Source organism: Acinonyx jubatus, chromosome A3 (assembly GCF_027475565.1).
Source record: "Acinonyx jubatus isolate Ajub_Pintada_27869175 chromosome A3, VMU_Ajub_asm_v1.0, whole genome shotgun sequence".
Classification (NCBI taxonomy): Eukaryota; Metazoa; Chordata; class Mammalia; order Carnivora; family Felidae; genus Acinonyx; species Acinonyx jubatus.
The window spans coordinates 29,048,984-29,068,023 of record NC_069388.1 but is presented as its reverse complement, the minus strand read 5'-3'; the positions used below and the strand labels follow the sequence as shown (position 1 = coordinate 29,068,023).

General features: G+C 39.9%; 1 protein-coding gene across 6 annotated transcripts in view; it reads right to left on the bottom strand.

Moving 5' to 3' along the window:
* PTPRA (protein tyrosine phosphatase receptor type A) overlaps positions 1-19,040 on the bottom strand; it is a 158,110-nt gene that overhangs the window by 85,553 nt on the left and 53,517 nt on the right. Inside the window, exon 1 of one of the 6 annotated variants that reach the window (XM_053200167.1) lies at positions 4,803-4,859. The exons of the other annotated variants lie outside the window; for them this stretch is intronic. The gene's annotated coding sequence lies outside the window, so the exon portion shown is untranslated. Of the gene's footprint in view, positions 1-4,802; positions 4,860-19,040 lie in introns of those variants that run through there. 6 annotated transcript variants of the gene reach the window in all.

The window sequence follows — 19,040 nt, the reverse complement described above, 5'->3', positions numbered from 1 at the left end:
TTACACCCTACACAAAAATACACTCAAAATGGATGAAAGACCTAAATGAAAGACAGGAAACCATCAAAATCCTCCAGGAGAAAGCAGGCAAAAACCTCTTTGATCTTGGCCGCAGCAACTTCTTAGTCAACATGTCTCCGGAGGCAAGGGAAACAAAAGCAAAAATGAACTACTGGGACCTCATCAGATAAAAAGCTTCTGCACGGTGAAGGAGACAATCAACAAAACTAAAAGGCAATCGATGGAATGGGAGAAGATATTTGCAAATGACAGATAAAGGGTTCATTTCTAAAATCTACAAAGAACTTATCTAACTCAACACCCGAAAAACAAATAATCCAGTGAAGAAATGGACAGAAGACATGAATAGACACTTCTCCAAAGAAGACATCCAGATGGCCAACCAACACATGAAAACATGCTCAACATCACTCAGCATCAGGGAAATAACAAATCAAAACCACAATGAGATACCACCTTACACCTGTCAGAATGGCTAACATTAACAACTCAGGCAACAACAGATGTTGGCGAGGATGAGGAGAGAGAGGATCTCTTTTGCACTGCTGGTGGGAATGCAAACTGGTGCAGCCACTCTGGAAAACAGTATGGAGGTTCCTCAAAAAATTAAAAATAGATCTACCCTACGACCCAGCAATTGCACTACTAGGCATTTATCCAAGGGATACATGCCTTGTTAAGGAAGAGTTAGCTGTATACGATTTCTTCCGCTATCCCACATATCATTTTTGATTAGACAAGACTAGCTGAGTAAAGACAGAATTACATATTTCAGGAAAGGCAAAATAAGGAAGAAACTCAAATCTATACCTTGTTCATTTTTCAAAAAGCACTTGTGAACCATAATCCTTTGGTTAACTGTGAGTTACAGAATAACTGAGCAGGGAGGCTTTGGGAGATGAGTCATGAACTCTGGGCAGTTCCCTAATTTATTAGACACAATGGCACACACATTCTGTTTTCTCTCCTACTCTACCACACCCAGAAAAAGGGCCAATATACAGTCCTTATTTCATTACAAAAGCATTTCTTAGTTAAAAAAAAAAAATCAGTTCCATTGCACATGCATTAGAGTGTTGGAAAGTTTAACATTCAAGTAACAGAGGAAAACCAAGATGCCACTGGCAATACTTAAAAGCTCTAGGATATATGACAAAGAAGTTCTGAAAAATTGTAACTATCGTTTTCCTGATATATGAGGGTCTAACAACATTTTCTAAATGTTCTTAAAATCTGAATTCAGTGTAAATCTGAGACATTCTCTAGGGATACATGTGGAGGCTGTACACTCAGTGGTGGGGACAGTGGGCAGTGTCCACTAACTGTTAAATCACTCACACTTGCCGTCCTGTCTCAAAGCCCCATCTGCACTGAGCACTTTGTATGCCTCCTCTCACTTAATCCTCCCCAACCCTATGACGCTGATAAAGGTGTTACTGCAACTTACTGTGTTGTGCACCTTTGGAAGCAGGGGTAGTTCTCTTGAACTACAGAAATCTTGGATTTTAACTTTATAAGCAAGCGATTATAGATGCTTACACGCATTTCAGGGGTAAATTATTTGAAATATACAACCTGTATCATTACAGTCATACTGAGTATCCGCTAGAGAATGATTCCTTTGGCTTCAGGCCAAAAAGAAATAGTTCTTGATCAAACATACACTCCCTGTCAGTGGACCCTGAGAGGTCCTGAGAGACATGCCATCTTCATTTAAGAGGAAGAAGGGCGAAAACTGGTGGTAATAGTAAGGAGAACACGCCCCCTTCCTGAGCTAGTTGTGGACAAGTGATTCAATTCTAGCCAAGAAATTATAAGCTACAGTGTATGATGAGATTTCTAGGAAGGTGGTTTTAAAAGGAAGTTTTTTTCTCCTGTCCTCTCTCCTATAATGTGGAATTTCGATGTGATGATTAGAGCCCCAGCAGCCATTATGGACCCTGAAGTGACATAAAATAGAATAGAGAGTTAGAAAGAAACTGAGTTCTCCGATGACACTGACCAACGGGCCATACCAGTCCTGCTTACTTTCAGATTTCATATATATGAGAAAGAAAGAAACCTATTTTATTTTCTGATATATACAACCAACCCCAATCCTGATACATACAGCTAGTTATAAGGAATAAGAAGACCAACTCTTAAATGTTATGACTTGTGATCACCTAGGATGGGAATGATAAAGTGCTCTGGAATGTATTTTTCTCAGCCCCTTTGCCAGCAAGTACAATGCTGCCTTCACTTGCTAGAGAAAAAAATGTTTCAGGAATCAATATTGTGAAGCCCCCACTAGCAAAGGAGAGTCTGACCAATCTGCCCAGAGTGTAGACTTTGGTTGTGATAGCTTCTATTAAGAGTACACCTATTCAAAGTTATGCATTCAATACTCAATACATTAGTACTGATAAAATATGATGAAGCATCAGGTACAAATTATCTCAATATTTGGCATTTTATCTCAATTAAATCTCACAGCAACTCTACCAGTTACATACTCTTCTTAACTCTCATTTTGCAGCTAAAGAAATTGAGAGACGATCACATAGCTGGTAAATTGTGGAAGCAGAATTCAAGTCCAGGACTATCTGACTTCTCTTTACAAATCTTATCACCATTTGACCCTTTAAAAATGTAAAGACTAATGGAGAAACAGATAAATCTTTCTAATACCAACGAAAACTAATTGATGATTATTTCCATTTTATAGATTTCTAAGTAATGGGGCAGTGACTGACTTAAATGTGTTCACATTAATCAATCACTGATTTTCAGATATTCAATACAGATGACCATTCAAGTACTAGCCTTGATTTTAAGTAAACTCACCTTTTTCACAGAGATGAAGCTCTCTGTGAGAAAAGTAAGTATTCAACTCTCAGCCCTGCTGAGGATGTCTCCCAGGTGTGGGAGAAACAAAGAAGTGGCAGCTAAGAATGTCAAACTCTGCCTGGGCCTTCTCCTAGAGCTGTTCAGGTTCTTGATTTGGGCTGGGGGGGGCGAGGGGAAGCCCCTTTTTCTCCGCCCCTTCCCAACTCAGGCTGTGTCTCTGTCCCTCTCTCAAAAACAAATAAACGTTAATTTTTTTTTTTTTTTTTTTTAAAGCGGTGCCTGGGTGAATCAGTTGGTTAAGCGTCCGACTTCAGCTCAGGTCAGGATCTCCCAGTTTGTGGGTTCGAGCCTCGCATTGGGCTCTGGGCTGACAGCTCAGAGCCTGGAGCCTGCTTCAGATTCTGGGTCTCCCTTTCTCTCCACCCCTCCCCAACTCATGCTGTGTGTCTCTCTCTCTCTCTTTCTCTCTCAAAAATAAATAAACGTTAAGAAAGAAAAAAAATTTTTTTGGAAAAAAAAAAAGCACCTAGAAGGAGGTTTCAATTCCTTCAGCTAACAGTTCATTCAATCAACATTATATCATTTATTATTAAGAACAAAAACTACTTTTACAAGTACAATCCACGGTTGCCTGATAGGTGCTTAGCACTAGTACTAGGCATTCTATATACTTTAATCAATGTAATCCTCAAAATGAGTTACATACTGTTCTTCCACTCCAGAGATGAAGAATCTAAAGATCACAGGTTAAGGAATTTCTTCAAGGCCACATACCTAATGAGTGGCTATTAGGATTCAAACTCAGGGCATTTAAAACTCCAAAGCTCACGTCCTTGCCTTCACACTTTACCTAACATTGGGAATACCAGAAAGATTAGATAAAACATGGTCGTCCATATAGTTCCCTAGCCAGCTATGAGGCACAAATAAACTATTTCTTCAAACCCTGAATCATCACCTGCCATAAATAATGCTAGCTGATTAACATTAAGGTGAGGTGGTGAAACTGCAGAACCAGAAGGAATTTTCAGAGGAGGTAATTCTTGAACTGAACTTAGGAGGATAAAGAGTAAGTAGTGAGCCAAGAGAATGACAGAAACAGTCTTTCAAGCGAGAGGACTTGGAGGCCTGAACAAGCCTATCTGGTTCCAGGAATGGCAAAGAGCTGGGTGAGGGCATCCAGCAGGACCTCAATAAACATGCATTAAATGAGTATGAAAATGACAGACACGGAAGACTGGGGTCTGTGAGGATGTGTGGAGGTAACGCAGGTGGTGAGGTAACAGGAAGCAGTGATCAGATCAGACAGGGGCTTCCAGGCCACAATAAGAAGTTCTGATCTTGCATGGAACACACTCAAGACCCACCAAAGGCTTTTAAGCACAGGGAGACTGGAACAATTTGATTTTAGAAACCACGACAGCAGGAATGAGGATCAACTGGGGTGGTTTGAGGTTAGAAGGCGGCTCTGACCAAAGGTTTCAGAAGTCACCTAGCCAACAAACCAGGAGGACCTCAGGGCAGGGCAGGAATATCTAGAGGAATCTGATAAGAGAATTTACAGGGCGTGACACTGTGATTTATAAGAAATATATACAAATGTACAGACTTGTTGAATCTCAATGTTGTACACTTGAAACTAATGTAACATTGTGTTATATATTTGATCTTTATTCACAGCTCCTGGCTCACAGCTCCCAAAACCCTTAAAATGTCCTGAGAGACAGACAGGGACAAGGGGAGCATCTTTTGTTATATTTGGTCTCTTGCCCTCAGTTCCCAAAAATGTTCAGAGCCATAAAGATGAAATGTGTGTTTCACTATTTATAATAAACCTATTCACCACAACTGGGTTTATATTAATGAAGGTGACTTTTGCAAAACACCTAAGAATGGAGACTGGTTATCATGGGAACCAACCATGAATAGAAGATTTGAACTTTCAGTCCCACCTGGATTTCCTGGGAAGAGGGGCTACAGGTTGAATTAATCACCAATGACCAACGAGTTAATCAGTTGTGCCCATGTAATGAAGTCTCTATAAAAAACAAAAAAGAAGGGGGTTCAGAAAGCTTCCAAACTGGGAAACTAGAACACTTCCTTTTGCCACTGTGCCAAGCCCCAAGTTCCACAAAGACAGAAGCCCCTTGTTTAGGACCTCGCCTATGTATCTCTTCATCTGGCTGTTGATTTGTATCCTTTAATATCTTTTGTAATAAATAAAAAATCTAGTGAGTAAACAGGTTTTCCTAAGTTCTGTGAGCTCTTACAGCAAATTAATCGAACCCAAGGAGATAGTCCTGGGAACCTTTGATTTATAGCCAGTTGGTCAGAAGTACAGGTAAGAACCTGGACTTGCAGCTGGCCTCCTGAGTTGGAGGGGGTTACTGGAACCACCAATTTGTAGACAGCCAGTCATCTGAAGTAGAGGGAGGTCTTGTGGGATTGAGCCCCTTACCTGTGGAATCTGATTCTATCTCCAAGTAGACAGTGTCAGAATGCAGTTGAGTTCTTGAACACACTGGTGTCCAAGAATTGCTTGTTGGTGTGGCAAAGCCTACACATACACACACACACGTTGGAACTGGGTCCAGGAAGCCTTTCATGGGGATAGAACTGAAGACTTAACAATAAGATGCCAGAGGTAAGGAAGGCCCAGCTATCTCACTTAGGTGAGTCATGATGCTATAAACAGGAGGATGACCACTTTGGGGACACGGCATACCACGCGGAAGGTGATAAAGCTTAGTTCTGAACACGGAGAATGTACATCACACACCTACGTGGGGCAGGGGTGCAGGGTATGAGGGTAGGAGAAGGGGTAGAATGGCAGACAAGCAATGACAGAGCAGCTGCCACGGAAGTCAGGCAGTAGCCAAAGAAAGGAAGAAGACAGCTGTAAGAGTGACAAAAGCAGCAATGGGAGAGCCAGGCCAAGAGACATCTGACAGGAGCAGGAGGCAGGAATAGGTGGGTGTGGGTGAGCAGAAAACTGATACATGCCATTAAGAGAGGGTGGGGTGGGAACAGCGCACTGAATACTTGCCATGGAGCTAAAGCAGCTTGAAAAACCGCCAAGGGCTTGTGAAGCAGTCCTAGAACACCAGAAATCAACTTGCGTTACTACAGGTCTTCTCTTGAGAAAGGCAATGTGGTAGAGAGGTCCAAAATAAAAGGAAGAGGAGCCCCCTGCCCCCACTAAAACTAGTAAAAGTCTGAGGCCCTGAAGAGATGCTCACTTCCATACATGAAATGCAGGACCACCAAAGCTATAAGACAGATGGTTAAATTCTACTGCCTTTAAGTTATACCTAAGGCAAGATTCAGTTTGGGGCCTGGAGAGATATAAGCCTGGAGGCAAGGAGGTCAATCAGATTACTTCCACAAGCAAACAAACAGTTTGGTATACATTTATATTGCAGTTAAGACAAAGAACAATATGGGAAAATATTTGCTGTTTAAATACACTGGAATAAATTACTGGATATATGAAACCAAAGTATAGTATAGGTTACATGTGTAAAATAAAAAATAAAAACAAACCAGGGGCAACTTTGAAAAAGAATAAAATGGGAGAAATCCATTTACTCAGTGTTAAGGCTCAGTACAGCTACCATAACTAAGACAGTGTGAGATTAGCAAAGGGCTAAATGTACAGACCTGTGAAATAAAACAGAACTAGAAACAAATCCACACAAACATACTCAAATAATTTTTTGACAAGGGTGCAAAAGTGGAAGGAGGACAACCTTTTCAACAAATGGTTCTAGGAAAACTGGATACTGTCTCCACATGCAGAAGAGTGAAGATGGCTCCCTACCTTACACCATATACAAAAATTAACTCAAAATGGATCAAAGACCTAAACATAAAGGTTAACACCATAAAACTCTTAGAAGAAAGCATACGGGGAAACGCTTCAAGGCACTGGATTTGGCAATGATTTTTTAAATATGATGCTAGAAGTATAGTTCGACAAAATGAAAAAACAGGTAAGTTGGACTTCATCAAAATTAAAAATGTCTGTGTATCAACGGTCACTACTAACAGAATAAAAAGGAAACCAACAGATGGGAGAAAATGTGTGGAAATCACCTGATAAGGGATTGAAATCAGAACATATAAAGAATTCCTACAACTCAAAAACCGAAAAAGTCAACCTGATTTAAAAATGGGCAGGGGTTCCTGGGTGGCTCAGTAGGTTGAGTGTCCAACTCCTGATCTCGGCTCAGGTCATCATCTCGCTGTGTGATCAAACCCCCACGTTAGGCTCTGCGCTGACAGCACCGCCTGCTTGGGATTCTCCCTCTTTCTCTCTCTGCCCCTACTCTACCCTGCTGGGGTGTGTGTGTGTGTGTGTGTGTGTGTGTGTGTGTGTGTGTGTGTGTGTGTGTGTGCGCGCGCGCGCTCTCTCTCTCTCTCTCTCAAAATAAATAAATAAATGTAAAAAAAAAAAACTTCAAAAAAAATGAGCAAAGGACTTGAACAGACACTTCTCCAGGGAAGACAGACAAGTGGCCAATAAGCATATGAAAAGATGCTCAAATCACTAATCATTAAGGAAATGCAAATCAAAACTGAGACACCACTTAATACCCATTAGAATGGCTATTAAAAGAAAGAATTAGAGGGAGGAAGGGAGAGAGGAAGGAAGGAAGGAAGGAAGGAAGGAAGGAAGGAAGGAAGGAAGGAAGATAGGAAGGAAGGGGAAAATGACAAGGACGTGGAGAAATTCAGACCCTGTGCACTGTCAGTGGGAATGTAAAATCGTGCAGTCACTGCAGAAAACAGTAAGGTGATTACTCAAAAAATTAACCATAGAATTACCATATGACAGACCAATTCCACTTCTGAGTATACAGCCAAAAGAACTGAAAGCAGGGACTCACACAGGTATTTGTACACCAATGTTTATGGCAGCATTATTCACAATAGCCAAAAGGTAGAAGCAACCTAACCACCAAGGGAAGAACAGATAAACAAGATGTGGTATATACATACACTGGAGTATTATTCAGCTTTAAAAAGTAAGTTCTAATACATGCTACCACATGGATGACCCTTGAAGACATCATACTAAATGAAACAAACCAGTTGCAAAAGGACAAATATTGTATGATTTCATTTACATTAAGAACACAGAGTAGTCAAATTCATAGAGACAGAAGGTAGAATAGTGGTGACCAGGGGTTGTGGGGTGGTGGGGGGAGGATGTGAAGAGTTGTTCAACGGGTACAGAGTTTCAGTTTTGCAGGATGAAAAGTTTTCGAGATGGACAGTGATCATAGCTATCCAATAATGAAGAAACTTAATGCCATACTGTAGACTTAAAAATGGTTAAAATGGTATTTTTTTTTATATAGACAGCAGTCAGAAAACAAGGATCCCAAAAAAATAACGGGAAAAAAATCTGAACATTTTCACCAAAGAAGATATATGTGAGGCAAACAATCACATGAAAGATGCTACAAATCATTTATCATTATGGAAATGCAGAGTAAAACACAAAATACCACACTCAAGTGGCTAAAATTAAAAGATTTTTAATACCCAGTATGGTCAAGGATATGGAGAAGTCACAACTTTCACATGTTGCTCACGGGCATGTAAAATAATACAACCCCTTTGACAAAATCATTTGTCAGTTTCTTAAAAAAGTTAAACATAAACCTACCATACAATCCAGCCATTCCACTCCTGGGTATTTATCCAAGAGGAATGTATGTCCATACAAAAGCTTGTTGTACATTAATGTTCACAGAAGCTTTATTTGTAATAGCTGACTGGAAACAACCCAAAATTCCATCAGTAGATCAAGGGATAAATAAATTTTGTTATACCCATATAATAGAACACTCAGCAATAAAAACGAATGTTTTTATTAATTCACAACACGAATGAATCTCAAAATAATTATGCTAAGAAACAAGACAAAAGAGAGCATTACTTGTTTTAAAACATAGGTTTTATTATTATTCAGTTATGAGACCAAAAAATCAGATGACTGCCACTGAAAAGACAGTTTGCTATTCACAATTCCCAAGAGGAGGTGGCATGCCATGCCACACAGGGGCCACATGGGGAAGCACTAGGTTGGTTAGAAGGCAGGGGGAGTGAGGGGCAAATACCAGTAAGAAAACTTTATATTGTGGTTTCAGCAGGAAGATATGGGCAGAGGCAAGGCAAACAGGTTTGGGATTAGCTAATCTGAATAATAACAGTGGGCTCTGGGGTTTAAAGGCTATCCCTAATTGCCTAGCTCCTGGTTGGGGGTGAAATCAGGCAGATAGTGACCCAGAGTGTGAAAGCCCTAAAAAGGAGGTGGTTGGGGTATGGGCTCTGGATTGGTTGGTTTGCATATGAAAGGCACACCAGCAGGTGAGTTGTTTATCATCTCTAGAAATTGCTTAACCCTGAGAGGGGCAGTCTTTCCAGGGTGAGTAAGGCCCCAGAGGTCAAAGCATCAGAAACACATAGTTAGTACAATAATGCATGATTTCACTTATATAAAACCCTAGCAAATACAAACTAATTTATAGCAACAGAAAATAGATCGGTACTTGCTTGGGGACAAAGGTGTAGGCACCAGCATGAGGGAAGGATTATAAAGGTACACAAGAAAAATTGGGGGGATGACGGATATGTTCATATTCTCTTGACTGTCGTGATAGTTTCACCACACACACATGTCAAAACTTAATAAACTTTATACTTTAAATGTGTATACAGTTTTATTTTATATCAATTATAAAGTTGTTTAAAATTATAGGGACCATCTGGGGTGCCTGGGTGGCTCAGTTGGTTGGGTGACTGACTTCGGCTCAGGTCATGATCTCGCAGTTTGTGAGCTCGAGCCCCGCGTCGGGCTCTGTGCTGATTGCTCAGAGCCTGGAGCCTGCTTCGGATTCTACCTCTCTCTACCCCTCCCCTGCTCACGCTCTGTGTCTCTGTCTCTCAATAATAAATAAACGTTAAAAAATTTTTTTTAATTATAGGGACAATCAATGACAAATGTAATAACACAAAATATATACAATAAAAATTAAACAAGGCTCAAGGATAGTTCCTTGACAAATCAACAAAAGATAAAAAGAGAAGGTACAAATATTATAAGTAAAAATAACTACAAATATAGCAGATGAAAACTGAGACTATTATCAACAACTATTATCAACAACAACAAACAAATAATTTTGAAAACGTAAAACAGACAAATCTCTAGAAAGAACTTAAAAATCAGCTCAGAAAGAAATAAAAAAACGGAATATTCTTATAAATATTAAAGAATCTGAACCAAAAGTTAAAAATTTTCTCACAAAGAAAACACTAGGCCAAGATGATAGATGAGAAAAAAATAGGGTATAATCCCCAACTCATTCCAAGAGGTGAGTGAAAATTGGCACTAAAATTAAACAAAAACATTACAAGAAAAGAAATTATAGTCCCTCTTCCACTCAATAATCAATACAGGTCAAAAATCTTAAACAAGGTATTAATGAAGTCATTCTGGTATTTAAAAAAGATAAACCACAATCAATCTGTGTTTATCGAAGGTATACAAATATGTTTTGATATAAAATCTATACATATAATTCACCCATATTAAAGAAGAAAGATCATAAAATCATTTCCATTTATACATAAAAAATACTGGATAAAAACACATGAATTCATGATTTTAAAAAATCCTTCTGAATTAGGAATAGAGGGCTCCCTTAACCTGATAAAACAGTTCCTATTTTAAAACAGTAACACTATCTAGTTACTCTTTTCAATAGGGAAACACTGAAAGCATTCCCTTAAAAAATTTTTTTAATGTTATTTATTTTTGAGAGACAGAGAACGAGCAGGGGAGGGGAAGAGAGAAGGAGACTCAGAATCTGAAACAGGCTACAGGCTCTGAGCTGTCAGCACAGAGCCCGACGTGGGGCTCACACCCATGCACCGTGAGATCATGACCTGAGCTGAAGTCGGATGCTCAACCAACTAAGCCACCCAGGTGCCCCTAAAATCAGGAATAAGACAAGATGACCCATTATCACTTCTTCTATTCAATAATTTATAAGAGGTCCTAGCCTTGGCAATAAGAAAAAGAAATCAGAATAATAAAAATTAGATAGGATAGGATTATTTGCAGGAAATGCAATCACTTACATAAAAAATCCACAACAACCTACAGGCAAATCATAAGAAATAATGGCGGGGTAGGGTATCAAGGTAACTAGATAGAGGATTTTTATATCCAAGCAAAAATGACCACTGATTTGCACTCAAGAAAGGGTTTGTTTGTTAGGTTAAGAGAAAACTAATCAAATGCATATGCTGATGAGGACTCAGTAGGAAGACAAAAGAGAAAGAACAGGAAAAGCGAAGGAGCTTCAGTTTGACATCTTTGAGATTTCTTGTGAAGTATGTAGAAAAGTCAAAGGCTAAAAAAGAGGGGGAGACAGTGGAATAAACTTTCAAGAAGTGATAAGACTACTGGGGTGCCTGGGTAGCTCAGTCGGTTAAACATCTGACTTGGTTTCGGCTCAGGTCGTGATCTCACAGTTCATGAGTTTGAGCCCCTCAAACTTCACTGGGCTCCACACTCCTTGGGATTCTCTCTGCCTCTCTCTGTCCCTCCCCGACTCACTCTGTCTCTCTCTCAGAATAAATACAAAAGAAAAAGAGAAAGAGAAAGAGAAAGAGAAAGAGAAAGAGAAGAAGGAGAAGGAGAAAGAGAAAGAGAAAGAGAAAGAAAAAAGAGCAAAGACTAATAGTGCTGCTACAGAAAATGGCAAGAAATCAAAGAAAAGGACCCAGCTGACATGAGACTTATTTTTCAAGACTTCTTTTCAGGGGACACCTGGGCGGCTCAGTCGGTGAAGTGCCCAACTCTTGATTATGGCTCAACCATGATCTCACAGTTTCATGAGTTCGAGCCCCGCATGGGCTCTGTGCTGACAGCATGGAGCCTGCTTGAGATTCTCTCTCTTTCTCTGCCCCTCCCCCACTCACATTCTCTGTGTCTCTCTCAAAAAAAAAAAAAAAGAATCCTTTTCTGGAAAAATTCTCTAAGCAGTGATGGTTTGGAAAACACGGAATTAAGGTTTGCTGGCTGAATGTAACAGAACTATAAGGAACAGGGTTGAGTAATGGCAAGAGAATAGCTGAATTGCTGAACCAGAGTCTACCTTTGATAGGAAAGGATGGTAAGACATTAAAGATGATTCAAAAAAAATAAAGGACTTAAGTGACTAAAATCAAAAGATGTCAGAGTATCTTATAGTGGCAACAACAGAGCAGGCACCCGGAAGGCCCCAAGAGACTAATTTCACCAGAATCATTTGGAATCTATTATAACAGATAGGCTTCTGTCCTTGAAAAATCAATAAATATCATTAACTCTCTACAGTTATAGTTGCCTTGAGATACGGATCTTAACACCAGTACAATGCAAATCCTTTACTACCTTCAGATTATGCCACAAGCAGCTTGCTAAATGCCCCTCCATAATTTTGTGTTTACTTTCTTCTTCTATTCCTGCAGACAAAACTTACACTTGCAGTGCTGCTTCTCTTCTTTAAAAAAAATGATGGTTATGTAGGTTATTTGAAGCATTCATCAGCCTCCTATCCAACTGCTTAGATGGAAATTATCTAGAGGCACATTTTATTTAAAAATCATTTTAATACAGACATTTAAATTTTGGCCTACGAATCTGGCAAAAATTAGGCTGCCAAGTCAGTATATTAGTTCCTGGCAGACGCTGATTTCAATGTTATGGCACTAGCCAATACTGAAATCTCTTATCTGGAAGGAGGACTGTTCATATACTCGGTGTCTGCAAGAGTCCCTACCGAGCTGCACACAGGGCAGTGTGTACTCTACGAAAGAGTCCATGAGGCAGGCATTGGGGGGGGGGGAGGGTAGTTTAATTCTTTCACAAAGCCTGTGGAGAGTCTGGGAGTGATGAAAGCCTAGAAAACTAATGAAAGGCCCTTTTATAACCAGGGTGAATGTAGTGCACAAAAGCAAAGTCAGATGACCTACTTAAAGCTTTGCATTTACTGGTGAGAATTCTCATTCCACATTAGTCTCTTTCTAGAAAAAGAAAACCTTACATAATGGTTGGAAAGTTAAGATACAGAGAGTATAGGTCTACTAAGTTCCAATCTTTCCCTCTCAAATATCAGCTCAAGACCCAGAGTCTGTGGCCAGAAATAAAATATACTTCATGAGGCTCCGAGAGGTACGCTTTTGTTTACCTCAGTGTAACAACATGTTCTCTGACTGCTGGGCTTTGAGGAAATTTAAGTTCTATAATCCACTGATCAGATCAGAAGTTTGGGCTAATAATATGAAAGGAAATAGTTTCTTAATCTCTTCTTGGACCTTATACAAAGCAAATGGATGGTAAACCTGTCTTGTGAGGTAAGAACAGCCTACGTTCCTTCAAAGCAGAGAACCAATCATTGACTCATTTGTTCAACTAAGTTCTTGTCTTGTGCCAGACAACGATGCAGAGAGAGAACCTCCTGCCCTTGAGGAGCTCACATCTCAAGTGTTTTCTTACCTACCTTTCTCGTGTTACCCAAAACATTTCAGGTTAGTCAGCAGAACTCCTATCATACATGAGGGTAGATAAATCATCTAGATTCATTTGCTCTCTTTTCTTTAAATGGAGGAATAAGGGATACCTGGGTAGCTCAGTCGGTTAAGTATCTGACTTCAGCTCAGGTTATGATCTTGAGGTCTGAGAGTTCGAGCCCCGCGTCGGGCTCTGTGCTGACAGCTCAGAGCCTGAAGTCTGCTTTGGATACTGTGTCTCCCTCTCTTTCTCTGCCCCTCCCCCCACTCATGCTCTGTCTCTCAAAAATGAATAAATGTTAAAATAAATAAATAAATAAAGGAATAAGATAGAAAATTTTTATCTCGTTTTTCTATGATTTCCCATTAAAAAAAAAATCTCTCATCTATTCTAATTTTGTTAAATCAACAGGCATTTACAGAAAGCTTACTATATGTGCCAAACTGTGTAAACACTTATGAGGAATATGAAGAAACCTAGTACGGTCTCTCTCCTCATGTACTTCTTTCATTACTTCCCATCCCACTACCATGTGAAGTCCTCACCTTCCTCCCACAAGCACCCCCCCCCCCCCACTTTTGCTTTGAATGAAGAATCAGGTAACTAGTACAGGACCACACAGCTAGATCTAGAGCCTAGACTGATCAATTCCTAATTCACTAATCTTCTGAAGGAAACTAGGAGAAGAATGGTGAGGGATGAGGGACAACTCTACATCTCAATTCTCCCTCCACCACTCCCCCTGCCATTACCCCCACTTCTTTTTGGTGTCATTCAGTCTTCATATTGACAAATGCTTCTGCCTGGAAGCTTCTGGTTCCAGTTCTCTCAACATCAGCCAGGTCTGAGCTTAAATGAAACATGCTGAAACTAAGTTATGGTAGGACCATTCTCATACCCTCCCCACTCTAAATATTCACTACCATAGCAACCTTTTCGTTGTTTTTACAGAACTTGACTGTATATACATCCATCTGTCATTTAATCAAGATTCTATGCTCAAATGTAGATCAAAGACCATGTGCGCTCTGCTCACAGAACCTACCCAACACTTGGCAAAGTGTCCCACACATAAAAGGTATCCCAGGCAGTGGACTAAAGTAGGACTAAAGTCCATTTTAAAAGAATCTCAACCCCTGAAACTGTATTAAAATGATTTAAGAACTTTAGGCAAGGTGAGAAACAAATCTAAATCCTGTCTAGAAAAGGATATCATCCTAAGTCTCAAAATACTTTTACAATTTAAAAAATACAGTGTCTGGTCCATGAGGAAATAACACGATAATCAGTAGAAAACAGATGAGAACAGTACCACAGCATTAAGGATTTCAGCTAAGAATCAACGCTATTAAAAAAAAAAAAAAAAAAAAAGGTCAAATAGAAATTCTCAAACTGAGAAAATACAATAGCTGACATAAAGTCTCAACAGATGGATTTAAGAACTGCTGAAGAGAACTGGTGAAATGGAAGGAAGTATCTATGATAAAGGAGAGGGAGGCAAGGGGATAAAAAATACAAAAGGGAAGGTAAGAAAATACAATGAGATGATCTAATCTATAAGTAATTTGAGTCCCAGATAAAAGGAAGAAGAGAAATAAGACAGAAGAAATACTTGAAGGGACAAAGGCTGAAAATTCTCCAAAACTTACAAAAGACATCAAGTCTCAGATTCAAGAAGTCCTAAGAACCCCAAGCCAATAAAAGAAATGGAAATCTGTGTCTTTACATACTACAGTATTATTTCTGAAAACGAAGAATTAAAAAAAAATTTAAGCAGTCAGAAAAAAAGACAATGTGGTAGATTGTGAAGATGGCTACAAAAATTCCTACTGTTTCTGCACACACATCTTTTATAATGAGAATCTGGCACTCCTATCAAAAGGTGGAGCTTATTTCCCCATCCCTTGAATTTGAGCTGGCCTTGTGACTTGCTTGAACCACCAAAATGCAGCAGAAGTGATGGATAACTTTCAAGCTGACACCTCAAGAGACCCTGCGCTTCCATTTTGCTCTCTGGAAACACTGCTGCAGGAACATGAAGCAGCCCTGGCTGACCTTTTTACATAGAGCGGGCCAGCAGACAGCCAACACTAACTGCCAAACATGTGCCTGAGACGATCTCAGCCCCCAGATTAACCAGGAGCTGGCTACAGCTGCACAAATGACTCTAGTCAAGACCACACAGGAACCAAAGAGCTAACCCAGCACAGTTTGCTGATTCAAAGAAGAGTAAGCTAATTAGATGCATGCTGTTTTCAGCTACTAAGTTTTAAGGTCTTCTGCAATAGAAAATAGGCAACAATAGAAAATAGATACAGAAACATTTTATTCAGGGAATAATATCATATTAAAGAGCTGATCATAGTACTCCAGCATTGTTAACTTTACATCACAGTATTTAGGTTACAGGTTATCAAGAAGAAAAGTAAACATCATCCAAGGGCCTTACATCTTCTCCTGGGGAAAAGGTAAGTGAGTTTTTGGTTATAGGAAGGATAGTTATCTCATGTTAGGTGGAAGCATGACCTTGTTACTGTCTTTATTCAGAGATTAAATATGGTTTCAGGAGATACATATGTGTGACAAGTTGACATGGGCTAGACCTGTGATGATTAATTTTATGTGTCAACTTGGCTGGGCCACATGTTACTCAAATATTAGTCTGATGTTTCTGTGAAGGTATATTTATGAGATATACATTTAAACCAATGGGCCTTGCTCTTTCCACCATCTTGGCACCTGTGGAGGCCTCTGGGGAACAGGACTCCCTAAAACAACAAATACGTCCAAGGCCAACTTTGCTGGGTATAAGCAGGGTCTTCAGAACCAGAGGGAGCACACAGCTCTTCTTAAAATTGAAGGTGACTGTGCTCGAGATGAAACTGAATTGTATTTAGGCACGAGATGTTGGGGTTGGCACCCTGCTTCTCCTAGCACTCTAGGGAGGTCAGGGAGCCGTGCAGGCACCCAGCCCTGGCAGCTAAGAAGCAGTGACCGGGATGCAAGTTTCGGTGACTTGTGGGATGGCCTTGACCCTGTTTTCATGTGTTTGTGTGTACAAAGCAAAGAACAACACAGTGACTCCTGGTGGCAAACCAAACAACACCAGAGTAACGTGGGGGAAAAGTAACTCAAGCTCATGGAAACAGTGGCATGATTTGGGCCAAATTCCGAAGCAACCTTCCTGCTAAAGCTATGAGCCACAGAATCTGTGTGATGCTATAACCCTGAAGGATTTAAACTTACTGAAAAGTAAATAAATATAGGTGTAGATTTGTTCTCTTGTATTTTGTTAAAAAAACTAAACTAAACTAGTGGACTCTGAGTAATGCAGACTGGCCTTCATAATATGGGCAGGCTATATCTAATCAGTTGAAGGCATGAACTGATTCCTCCTCCAAGCCAGAGAAAATTCTCTAACAGACTTGTCTTTGAACTGCAACTTTTTCGAGGCTCCGGCCTGCTGGTTTTACTTCAGAAATTTAACCATGATCTATTATTAAGAAACATATTGGGGCACCTGGGTGGTTCAGTCAGTTAAGAGTCCAACCTTGATTTGAGCTGAGGTCGTGATCTCACAGTTAATGAGATGAAGGCCCATGTCGGACACTGCACTGATGGTGCGGAACCTGCTTGGGATTCTCTCTCTCCCTCTCTTTCTACCCCTCCTCTGTTCCCTTTCTCTCTCTCTCAAAAGTAAACATTTTAAAAAAGAGAAACATATTAACAAAAATCCTCATTAAAATAATGCAAAATACTAAAAAGGCACATGATTACCCTGACCGATGCTAAAACAGCTGCTGGTAAAACTCCTGATTTAAAAAAAAGAAAAACCGCATTTGTTAGAAAAAAAAAAAATTATTGATGGGGTGCCTGGGTGGCTCAGTCAGTTGAGCACCCAACTCTTGATTTCAGCTCAGGTTATGATCTCACGATTATGAAACTAAGCTCCCGCACTGGGCTCTGTGCTAGGCATGGAGCCTGCTTGAGATTCTCTCTCTCCCACTCTCCCTCTGCCCCTCCCCCACTCATTCTCCCTCTCTCTCTCAAAAAAACAAACAAAAAAAAACCCCCAAAAAATTTATTGAGCATTTACTATGTGTCAGGCCCTGTTCCTGGCACTAGCAATGACACATTAACAAGCAAAACCTAACTAAATCCGTACCTTCATGAAACTTACAGTCTAAGAACAAAAAAATGACATTCAACAAATCACCTCATGGACAAATGTGACTAGTATTAGGAGAAGAATTATAGGACTCCAAGAGCCTATAAAAAGAAAACCTGACCTAGTAAGAAAGCTCAGTCAAGGCCTGCCTGACGCACTGATTCCTTGAACTGGAATGTGAAGAATGAACAGGAGTTAAACAGGAAAGGAGGACAGGAGACTCAATTCTAGCCAGTAGTCTCAGCAATGGTGGGAGCAGGGCCTGAAAGAGGCCACTGTATCTGGAGCATGAAGAGCATGGTACCAGAGAAGGTTGGGAGATGTATGTGGAGCAGGACCGTGTAAGGATAATTTTTCTTTGTCCTGCAAGCATTCAGAAGCCTCTGGAGAGTACAAGCACGAGAGAATGAACACTCTGGCTAGGGACAGAGGACAGAGGACGGGATCTAAGTAGCCCAGTTAGAAGGTTAGGCTATCGGCAGAGATGTAAAAGCATTCCAAGTAGGCACTATAGGACTTGACAGTGGTGGATCTGCTCTTGAGGTGAGGGAGAGAGAGCTGTTACTCCTCTTAGGTTTCTACTTTACCTAGCAGGTGGTGCTCAAAGAGTCAGGGAAGGGAGGAAAAGAACCATATTTGTGAGGGGAAGTTCTCAGGAATCTCAAAATCAGAAACAAAATAACCTTTCAGCTGAAAAGATTATCTTAGCCTAATGGTCAGTAACATACTGAAAAGCAGGATGCGCTGAAATAAGAAAATACGAAAAGCATGTTGGCTATCACCACTTTGATTTACTGATCTTCCAAGGGCTGGCATATGGTCTCTGTAGCAACTACTCAACTCTGTTGCTGTCCCATGAAAGCAGCCATGGACAATATGGAATAGGACTGTGTTCCAGTAAAACTTTATATATGATACTGAAATCTGAATGTTAATATAACTTGTATTTGATATAGTTTGCTTATATTATTCTTCTTTTGAGGTTTTTCCCAACCATTCAAAAATGTAAAACCATTTTGAGCTCATATGTCATACACAAAAAAGACAGTAGGCTGAATATGGGAGGCAGGCCCTAGTTTGACTTTTGTTCTAGAAGTTCTAGCTAATGGGATGAGAAAACAAAATGAGATGTAATCTTTAGGGAAAATCCTCCCAAAATTTAATTGTAGGTGAAAGACTATGTACTTAGAAAAAAAAAAAAAAGATGAAAGATTGTGTACTTAGAAAAAAACTAATGTTCCTTAACTAAAGTTCGTATTTTAAAACTGAAATGGGGTTTTCTAGATCTTCTAGAGTATGCGTATTCTACCCTATTTCAACATAAACATACCCTAATTACAACAACAACAAAACAAAACAGACAAAATTCAAGAAAGAACGGACAGAAGATCCTGAAAAGTGGAAAAAAGAAGGTGGACTGGCTAGGGCCCATGGACCAAGGGACTGACC